This window comes from Pseudopipra pipra, chromosome 3 (genome assembly GCF_036250125.1).
Source record: "Pseudopipra pipra isolate bDixPip1 chromosome 3, bDixPip1.hap1, whole genome shotgun sequence".
NCBI lineage: Eukaryota > Metazoa > Chordata > Aves > Passeriformes > Pipridae > Pseudopipra > Pseudopipra pipra.
Genome location: NC_087551.1, coordinates 8,756,955 through 8,764,244, shown reverse-complemented (window position 1 = coordinate 8,764,244; position 7,290 = coordinate 8,756,955). Strand labels below are relative to the sequence as shown.

The following is a 7,290-nucleotide window of genomic DNA, read 5'->3' as shown; positions in this document are numbered from 1 at the left end:
TACGTGTGCTACGATGCATACCTGTCTTCAGAAAAGTACAGCCCTTTTCAAAAGGTGACTTAGGCCCTTAATCCCAGTGACTTTCAATAAGAGTTGGCTGGTAGGCAGCTCCTAAAGTGTGGCTCAATGTCCACATTTGCTGAAGATGGTTTATATCCCCGTCAGAAATGGGGTGCCAAATTTTCTGTGGACTGTGGTCACCGTAGTGCTGAGAAAAGAAACAAAATATCTTTGGAAATCTGAACTGAAAAGTTGAATATGGGATAGTCCTCCTCAAAGCATGCTAAGAGCCCTCTTAGTTAAAATAGAGAGTACTTATTTGGTCTAAATACTGCTAAATGCAGGAGAGCTGAGCTGATGGCTGTACGAGATGCTTCTCTGGTTCCATGTAAAAAGTATTCCCTTTCCAGAGTCTGATTTCTTATCTCGTTCCCACAACTAAGCTGAGGATAAGAGCAGGAAAGCATTTTCTTTAAAGTGTAGTTACAGCTTTTCAGGCAAATGTAGAGTCTTCAAGGTAAAAAAAAAAGTGCTCAGTTGGATAAGCTGGAAGCAAATGTTCTCTTGATGCATCTTGGTGAGTTCTTCTGACTGTGGTTTTCCTTTGAGATCTGCAAATGTCTGCAGATCTTTTGTATGGACCCTTCAACCAAGCCACAGAAAGTGACCATTAGCATCGTGTCATCATGAGGGATGCTCTGAATCCCCGGATTGTTGGAGTTTCCCATCTGAAACCAGCACATGGGCCTGGGCACGAGCCCCTCCCCGCAGACCTGCAAGGCTGGCATGGAGCAGTCGAGGGCCAGGCCGGGATGCAGGGCTGCCCTTACCGTGGCTGCAGGGCTGTGGAGGAGGCGATGCTGCTGCTGCCTTGTGGGAGGCCCAGGGCTCGGGAGGCAACTCCTGGGTCTGGGGCCCCTCCGAGGGGACGCTTGCTCTGCTCGGAGGAAAGTGCAGCTTTCACTGCCTCCCTCCCTGGTTCCCCTTCCTTCTCTCCTTCGCCTTTTTTTTCCCCCCCTCCCTGCCTGCTTCTCACAGCTGCTGCCTTGGGGACCCAGCCTTGGTGCGGAGGAGGCCGCCTTCCCCTGCGAGGCTCAAGGGCGAGGGCAGCTGCCTCTGCAGGATGGAGAGGGGCGGCAGGGGCGGGGGCAGCGCAGGCGGAGGATGAGCACGCCTGTCCTTGGAGGCAAAGCCCAGCTCTGTGGTTTTGGGGCTGACGTGGCTGGCGTGGCACTGCTGCGAGTGGGGGGGAGTAGGGAAAGGGGAACGCCGCGTTTGAGTGCCTCTCCTCCGAGAGAGGTTTCAAAAATGGTTAGCGAGGAGAGTTTTTTTTCTAAGTTGCCCTTAGACCGGTCCTTCATGTCCGTGCACACGCAACGTGCCCTTATAGGCTTTTCTCGCAGCCTTCGTAGCTGGCCAAAAATTATCCAGGGGAGGTCAGAGCTACACGTACGTCCATGTACTCACCTCTAAGACCCCGAAGTGAATGACAGCCACTCATCCTGCTGTCACTTGTGCTGCTGCAGGTCCCCTCCGCTTGCCTGCACACACGTGCACCAAGCTGGATCCAAACCGCTTAGGGTTGAGCCACTTGTGCCCAAAACGCTACGAAACGAAGGAGCAAGAGCAACTAGAAGCTCTTTTGCAGCCCACTCCTCTCCCCCCCTTTTTTCTTCTTTCTTGCCGAGAGAATTGTTTGCGGGTTTGAGGAGAGGGATGTTTAAATAGCTCCGCAGATCCATTTAGTAAAGTCAATATGCAATTATGCAAAAGCCCGTGATAATGCACCCCCAGATGCAGATAACGACGGGCTGGGCTGTCCTGGGGGGAGACGCGAGCAGCTGGCAAACTCTTGGGGTGGGGGATTGCGGGGACCCTGACACACTCCCCTGCCTCCCCAGCCCCTCGCAGCCCCAGGCGCAGGTCGGTTCCCGGTGCTGGCGAGGCTTGGGATCCCGGGAGCGTCCCGAGCCCCGTTCTGCGCCGCGCTGCCGCGCACAGAGCTTTGCTCCTTATTTTCCTTTAATTTTCCAATTTATAAAGCGTAAGTGATTTGCACCCAAATTTTCCTAGATGGTACCGTTTGCGGGAAGCCCCCTCTCCGTGAGTGCCGAGCTAGAAGAGAGCCTCGGGTTCCCTCCCATCCCACCAGGCTGAATAGCCCCAGATCCCCTCTCTTATTAATGCCCATCCTCTGCAATCGGCATCAGAGGCACGCCGAAATAATGCTGTAATGGGCTCATTAGCCGAGCTGCAGACCGGCTTAGGTAATAGGAATGGAGCAATAGTGAAAATTAGTTTGGAGGGAAACATCAAATTGAAAAGCTCTGACAAAACTCCTCTTTGCTCTAGTTCAGCCGAGGTACTATCAGACACCAATATTCAATTCCCTGTGGCTTCAAATTGATTTTTTTTTTTTTTGTTACTCGCTAATTTGCTTCTCGTACAATGTCGCAAGTATTTTCAGACTCATTTGAAAGGGTAAAATACTTTGTTCAACTTTTTAGAAGAGTGGCGTTCGACTTCTTATACCAGAAGTACGATTTCTGCTTTGATTTCTGCTTTAATTTTTGCTTTATGTACTCTGAGGAAAGTATCCGTAATACCTTCTTGATAAAAAAAAAACCAATCAGGCAGGTTGTTGTTTCCTTCAAAGACAGCAATTTTACCCACAGAGACGAACTGGGAGCTGAATTTAGCCCAGCAGAAGTGGGGAGTTTCCAGAAAAAAAAAAAAAAAAAGGTATCGAATATTTTAGGCTAATGTCACCCTCTGTTGAACTCTAGCAAGTGGCTCTGAAGGCAAAGAGCTGTCGGAGTTGGTCCGCTACAAGTGGCAGGAGGGTTTTCTTGTACCTTTATTTAACATATTGAAAAAACCCACTATTGTTCATCTACGTGGGTGTCTCCGGCTTTTTAGGCTACGTGCGGGCATATGTGTGGACTGAGAACAGGCGCTTAGAGATCTTTGCTTTAAAAAACTCCTTGTAGCTCACGTAGACCACTCGATTTTTATCTGCGTGTCCAGTCGGCTGCTGACATTCTCTGTAAATATGACAGAGGCTTTGCATTTCACAGCCCCTCTGCGTCCCTCGCCTCGCAAAAGTCAAGGGGTTTTTTTAAAGGTATTTAAAAAAAAAAAAAAAAAACAAACTAAAAGCAAAACCTTTTTTTTTTTTAATCTCTTCTTGAACTTTGTATTTTTGAGGAGAGCATCCCAGGCGCCACGGGAGCGAAGATCCCAGTGGGCAGGGAGAGAAGGGAGGGGAATTACCCAGCTCAGCTGCATCTGCATGAGAGCACCCGCGTCTCGGGCACGGGCAAAGGTTCGGGAACTTAAAACAGCAACTTTATTGTTTCCTCTAAGCCGGGACTAACACTGGGCTGGCGTGAACTGCCCTCCTGATACCCAGCCGAATAGTGGCATCAAAGTGATTGCCTTCGCTGCCCTCCGAGAGCATCCTCGGTGTGGGAGCTTCCCGGATTGGAATCTCTTCCTCTGCCCACGAGCTGCAGCCGGCTGGTGAAGTTTTTAAACAATTTGCAAGTATTTTCCCCTTCTTTTTCTAAAAAAATTCCCCCCTGTGCTACATATTTAGCTAATGTCCAACTGCCTCGCATCGGTAAACTCAAACCATCTTTACCATATCATCGCTTCGCGCTCTGCAGTCAATAAAGTCCTAAACACTTAAAAGTGGAGGTTTTATACAATTTTACAAGTGTAACCGAAGGAAAAAAAATTGTCTCTACGGCTTTTCTGTCCGGGGTCGCTTTTTTTCTTCTTCTACCGAGCAATTGGGCGCCTCCGGCCCCCCTAAGTTGCCGAAAACTGGACTTTTCTCTCGCAGAAAATTTGGAAGCGTTTCTGCCTGTAGTTTTCCCGTCTCCCAGTAGACGGCACAACAGCTCAATCCTTGGGATGCAGAACAGCCCAGCGGCTTTCCCCCCTTTTTTTTTTAATTAAGCAGCCAGAGTTTTACCCAGCAATTTTGTTTTATTGTTATTATTATTTAATGCAACGAGAAGTATAGGAATATCAACAGGCAAGAGAGAGGGCTTGGCATAGGCAGGGAGTACAGAAGCGCGGGGAGCAGATGGGCTAAAGGCAGGCAGGGAGCGTCGCGAACCCCGGCGCGGAGCAGCGCTTCCAAATTAACCCAAATGAACTTGTAGCGCCTAAATCGTGAAAGAAAAAAAACCTCAACAACCCCAACACTATGGTGCTGCCAGGCTCTGCGGTTATTTTGGGGATTTTAGGCTGAAATTGTCTATTTGTAGTGTGAGATAGGAAGGGCAAGGCTCAGGTCGGCTCTGTGCTGCTTTGCCCGGGCTACCCCGAGGTGCCACCGCGGGGGAAACCTGGCAGCCGCCGCAACTTTTGTCCCTGAAAGGCTCCTTTTGTGTGCGGGTACCTTCACTCCCGCCGCTGTCACCGCTGTCACCGTTGAAGTCACAAAAAATCGCGGCCAGTAACTCATTTCCCAGTTAGTTTTATTAAAAAAAAAATAAATATATATATATATATACATATAGCTGTGTTTCGAAAGTTTTAAGACATCCGTAAATTTTATTGGGAAGTATTTTATGAAGCCCTCCATCTAATTAATCAAAATCCCCCATAGCTTCTGCAAACGTCAGGGCCGGCCGTGGGGGGGAGCGGGCAGTCCCCGTTCCCGGTTCCCCCGTTCCCCCGCGGTTCCCCGGGCCCGGGCTGTGCCGGCGGTGGGCGCAGGGCAGCCCCGGCTGTCCCCGGGCTGGCTTTCTGGACGGACCCGTCGCTCTTTTGTTTTTCTGCATCGGGAGCTAGTAAACACCCCCCCACACCCCCAAATCCTGGCGCTGCGCTTCATCTGCGCGCTTAAACCCCTCGCATTTAACCTCCTTTTATGATCACACGCACCCCACCCCCCACCCCGATCTGACCTTTAATGGGCTTTAAACAAGTTCGGGTTTCCCCCCCTCCACCCTCCATCCCTCTTTCAACCGCTCCATCAGGCTCTGACTTTTCGGGTATCTCCGCACGTATCGCTCCCCCCCTTTCCTTATCTGAAGCATTCCTGGATTATCTCCCGGCCGCCTTTTCCAATGCTTTCTTCTGCGGTTTCTTGTTTGTTTGGCTCTTCTGGTTGTTCCTATTTCAGTTTTCAGATTTCAGTATTAATGGTGAAAGAGCACACTTGGATGCTAATTCTGCCCCCATCCCCGTCCCCAGTCCCCCCCTCCCGCCCCCCCAGTCTCTGCTAGGAAGGCGGCAGGGAAGCCTGCTAGAAACCATTTGATTGTTCCTAGGTATGACTAATTCTTTCCTTAAGCTGGGAAATTCAGCCTGATTAAAAGCCTCATTTATTATCCGATAAGCAAATGGACCCAGATTCCACCTCGTGGAGGAGGCTCCCTCGCTCCCCAGACGCCCTTTTTTTGCCTCAGCTCGGAGGGTCCGTTCTCCAAAGGCCCAGCCGGGGTCGGGGGGGCCGCGCAGAGGGCGCGCAGGGCTCCGCGCTCTGCGCCGAGGCCGCTGCTCGGCCCGCCGCTCCCGCCAGACCCCCTCGCTCTTTCCTCATTGCTTTTCCCTTACCCCTATTCCTCCCCTTCGCCCCCCCCTCCCCCCCCCCGCGCCCCTCTCACTCTTTCGCGATGGACAAGCGTAAATAGATTCCTGCAAAACAGCAAGTTTTGGGAAAAAAAAAAAAATAAAAGAGGAGCCTTGCCTAAAAAGGTGGCGGGGCGAGATGCTGTGCGGGTCCTGCTGCCGCTCAGCGCATCAGCCCCGGCAGGAGTTTACCGGGATAGCGCTGATCTGGCCGTTTACTTTTCCCCGTTTAATAGATGATTAATTGCTGTCCGGATTAGCCCCCTCTTTTTTTTTTTTTTTTTTTTTTTTTTCTCCCTTTTAATTCTGGCCGGCCTCTCGCCGGCGGAGCGGCGGGCAGAGCAGTTCCTCGCAGCGAGCCCTAAGAGTAATAACTGTTTGCTAATTGTAAAATCCTTATCCAGGATGAGGTTTGGGCAAACAATTTGTAGGGCTGTAATTACATTGTAAAAGTGTTTCGGGCTCCGGGTTGCGCTGAATTAAGCTCATAAAGGCCCGGTGAGGACGCTGGAAAAGGGCCTTTTGGTGTTTTGTTTTTTTTTTTCCCCTAATTTCTTCTTTTTTCGGGGAGGAGGGGGTGAAGGAAAAAAAAGGATGGGGAGAGGAGGAGAAGCATCCCTGGGAGTTGAGTCGAAGCAACCCCCTGCAAGGGACCGCTTCGGTGGGGAATCGTTCCCGAGCGACGTTCCCGGGGGAAATCAACAGGGAGATGAACCCCACGCGCGTCGCTCGGTTGGGTGGGTTGGGGGGGGGAGAGTCAGTGCATGAAAACGGCTCTTACCTGAGAGGTCTGTATTTCCCTCGCCGGGATAAAAGGCCGGTTCCTAGCGGAAAGGGGGCGGGAGGGAGGAGAGGAGGGAGTGGGGGAGATCATCGAAGCGGGTTTCCCCGAAGTTTGAGACGTGGCGGCCCCCGGGGCTCCGGCAGCAGCGGAGCAGCGTCCCCGAGGGTTTTAGCGGGGGGACACCCCTGTCACTCCCCCCGTATCCTCCCGGGGGCCGGGGGGTTCCCCCTCTTCCCGTGGGGGAGATGCGATAGCGCCGGGGGGCAGCTCTCCTCGCAGGGCTCCCGCAGGTACGGGAGGAAGGGGCACGGCGAGTTCTCCGCTCCCGCACCGGCGGGGCTGCGGGAAAGGGAGGGATGGCTGTGCTTTGGGGACGCGAGGCAGCGGGACCCCCGGCTCGGCGGGTGGAGGCACCGGCGCGGCGGGCGAGGGGAGGAGGGCAGAACAGCACGGCCGCGGAGCCCGGCGGAGGGGACAGGGCTGGCAATAGGGCTGGGAATGGGGCTGGATGGGGACGGGGATGGAGCGGGGGGGGGGGTGTCGATCCCCCCCCTCACCCCCCCGGCGCGCGCCGGTCCCGAGCCCCGCTCCCCGCGCGGACCAATGGGGGCGCGGCGCGGGGCGGCGCGGCGCTGATTGGCCGTTGGCGGCGCGGCGGCGGCGGCCGGGGGCCGGGTGAGCTCACTCGGCCGGCGGCCGCGGGGGGAGCCGCCGGGGGGGGGCGGGCGTTGGGGGGGGCCCGGCCGGCGGAGAAGCGCGGGGCGGGCGGCGCTGGCCACGGCGCGGGGGGGGCGCTGCGCGGGGCGCGGAGCGGCGGCGCCGCCAGACAAAAGGGCGGCGGGAGCGCCCCCACGGCGGCGGCGGGGCGGACGCAGCGTGCTGTGTGTGTGCGAGGGGGGTGTGTGAGGGCAGGGCCG

At 54.3% G+C, this 7,290-nt stretch overlaps 1 long non-coding RNA gene across 1 annotated transcript; it reads right to left on the bottom strand.

Moving 5' to 3' along the window:
• Positions 1-3,973: 3,973 nt before the first annotated feature.
• LOC135410818 (uncharacterized) lies at positions 3,974-7,202 on the bottom strand. Its single transcript, XR_010428889.1, has 2 exons — positions 6,371-7,202; positions 3,974-5,131 (listed from the first exon to the last, which is right to left on the bottom strand). It is a non-coding gene; the product is annotated as an uncharacterized LOC135410818 (long non-coding RNA).
• Positions 7,203-7,290: the final 88 nt, after the last annotated feature.